Source organism: Benincasa hispida, unplaced genomic scaffold, assembly GCF_027475165.1.
Source record: "Benincasa hispida cultivar pf3 unplaced genomic scaffold, pf3_genome.v1.1 HicScf959, whole genome shotgun sequence".
NCBI lineage: Eukaryota > Viridiplantae > Streptophyta > Magnoliopsida > Cucurbitales > Cucurbitaceae > Benincasa > Benincasa hispida.
In genome coordinates, this window is record NW_028327107.1 from 21,457 (window position 1) to 24,747 (window position 3,291).

A 3,291-nucleotide genomic window follows, 5' to 3' on the forward strand; every position below is an offset into this window, starting at 1 on the left:
CGTTGACACTCTTTCCGTATTTGTTTCTATTCTCTAATCCATCGTCTGTGTTCATCTTCTTTAATCCCTCATTCACAAACATGTATCAAACGCTTATTTTTAGAATTAAATGTTATCATCATCATCATTACCATCCCTCTGTCTCTTTCCATACATTTATCATTCATTTTATCCATGATGTGTTCTTAATCCCCGGGGTAAACAGCGAGAATTAAGCGAATGAGTCAATCTGTGTCAAGGAATCAATTAAATTTAGCTAAAGCATGCTCGACGACATCTTCACCTGTGAGAGCAGAAGTGAAGATATTATTCCACCTATCGAGAGAAGGTTGGAAGAATGCGTTAACTAAAGTGAGAAGCATTCCAAAGATGGAAACAACCTTGCGTTCATCACGTTCATTTCTGTTTCACCATAGACGTATGGGAACGCGACCGATCATTGAAAGTTGTACACCAAGGGAAAGTGGAACCTTAGTTGCGTCCTTAACGCGATTGACGAACTTGCGATGTTTTTAATTTTTACTCATTCTCTTTCTGCCTCATTCATAAGACTTGCCATCGCATTCATAGATTCTTTTGTACAACTTCACAGCCAGTCCTCGACCCCTGTATCATAGTAGTTTAGACATTTACTTTATTAATGCATTTTACTTTCAATGCAATTTTACTTTTAGCGCAATTTATATTTCTGCAAAAACCAAAATTCTTTATTCTTTATTATAACCGGTCGCATATATCACATTAGTATCGCATTTAATGACAATAATCCCCATGTTCGACCGGATCATTCTGAGAAACTTGCGTTGGAATTATACTTGGTTTCAACGTAAGGAAACTTGTGACACGCACTACTTCATTGCATACTACGAGCATATCACTATCAACGTATACACTTAGAACGTAGTATCGCATAAAATGTATTTATCACAAAACACTTGAACGCATATAGAGCACTTTCATTCATTCATCAGCGCAATAGTAGGGGACATGAGCTTGCATTACATTCATATTCATCATTGTCCATATGCTTTAAAAAACATTATTATTATAAAATTAAAGTCAACAAGTTTATGGCGCCATTGCCGGGGACATGAGCTTGTATGATACAATATTATTTTTTTTTAGTCAATAAGTTTATGGCGCCGTTGTCGGGGACATGAACTTGAATCATTCTTTCATCAGTAGTGTGCATAAGCGATACATAGCATAACATTTTATTTTTATAGTCATCAAGTTTATGGCGTCATTGCCGGGGACATGAACTTGAATCATTCTTTCATCAGTAGTGTGCATAAGCGATACATAGCATAACATTTTATTTTTATAGTCAACAAGTTTATGGCGCTGTTGCCGGGGACTTGGCAACTAAATGTTTGTAAGTTTTGTGTCTCTGCGAGTAAACTTTTTATCTTAGGTGTATTGCAGCTTGTGCGACCAGGTTGCAAACAACATTAAAGTGTAGGCGATGTGTTGAAAGCCAATGTTGACCCCAAGGTAGAATGGTAATCAGTCGCAAAAAGAGCTGAAGGTGATTCTAAGCACATGACGGCCGTATGCACCCAACAATTGCCCGATGTTCCAATGGTCAGGGCAACTTGACCCAAGCAGTTGAGAGCAACCTTCTGCACGGAAAACTGCTTGCGGTGACAACACTCTTATTTTTCCAGGGACGTCTTCTACTCTATCTTTACTTTGCTTTCTTAGTATAGGTTATTTATTTTATTTTAATTGTTATTTTGGATATATGGTTGTTTCCTTGGTTTTAGGTACATTTGCTCTTGTAGGTGCAACAATAAGTCTCCTCGGTTCGTAGTTCAACGGAAGAATTCTTTTCAACCTTCAATGCAAAGCTTCAATCACGTGGATTCCAACACATGAGCGCATGTGTTGTTCCACCTAAGGTCTTTTCTTGTTATCTTGTATGCCTTATCCTTTTGAAATTCTTTCTTTCCTGATTGCTTTGTTTTGCGATGTTTCTATGATGGTACGTATAATTCACCGCATTTTCTAACTAATCAACATAAGGCATTCTTTACTTTCATTGGCTTCTTCAACTTTTGAAAGTTTTAAGTTTTATTTTGCGCAAAACTTGTGTTCAAACATTTATTATCACATTCTTGTAATTTTGTTTTTAGCTTTGTGGTGAGAACCCTGCCAACCTCTAAATTTGGGGGTGGCAGCAGTCTCGGAGAATTGCGTTCATTATATTGCGATCATTAAAAAAAAAAAAGTTGAAGTGAAATTTTGGGAATAATAACTCCACTATCAACGTAACGGGGAAACCCATGTTGATAAGAGTTAAACTGTGAAAGGCACTTGCTTGAAGTTGGATGTCCGCATGACACACGTGGGGGCAAGCCAAAACGAAGGCAAGTCGCCAGGATCAGCGCATTAGCACAACTCCTCTATCCGGTGCAAGCCAAAACAAATGAGACAAGAGTTGAGTTGAATATGGAACGCAACCGAAGTTGGATACTCGCATGACACACGTGGGGGTAAGGCAAAACGAAGGGTGTAACCAGGTTCAACACCGCATTTGAATAAGTCATCGCAAAGTTTTGAAGTACTTTTTTTGAATGAACACAATCTATGAAGCTAAACACAAAGTTGCGGTGAATGAATAAAATTTTTTAGCAAAGGCTTATCGGATTGGGCCAACCATTTTAGCTGAGGATGGAATTTGTTACCCGATGAGTCTCCCTACGCTATTAGGCACCTTTGGTCTAGGATTTGAAAGGTGTGTGTAAATTATACTCTGAGAAGCTGGTCATCGGAAAGGAAAGCATGAAGGTGAGTTAGAATTTCTTGAGTATAACGCATGCTTGGGGACAAGCATGATTTTAAGTTTATGGGTGTGATGACATGTAGAAATGCATGCCATCTTAGTCCGTTTACTTAGAATTACGAAGGTTGTTAGGCAGAATATGCATCGATCATGCTAGGAATTCACGAGAAAAAGAGTTGCGTCAATCAACATGTCGAACCTCAGCTAACCCATTACTTTACGTTAATTATGCGTTCAATGTTCTATTTTTGAAGCCAATGCAGGAAATGAACGCAAACACGGATACCGGACCATCGCATAGACGACCGCATGCAGAGAAACACTCAATCGCAAGGCAAATGTATCGATCAATGCATGGATGTTGTGGTAATCAGTCGTATGCGCCCATCGCATGGGAGTTGCACTCGTTAAGCGATTGCAGTCATCATGTAGAATTGCAGTGTCAAGCGAATGCGGCCATTGAATGATTGCGTATACGCGACAATGCATTCTAATGGGATTAGCAC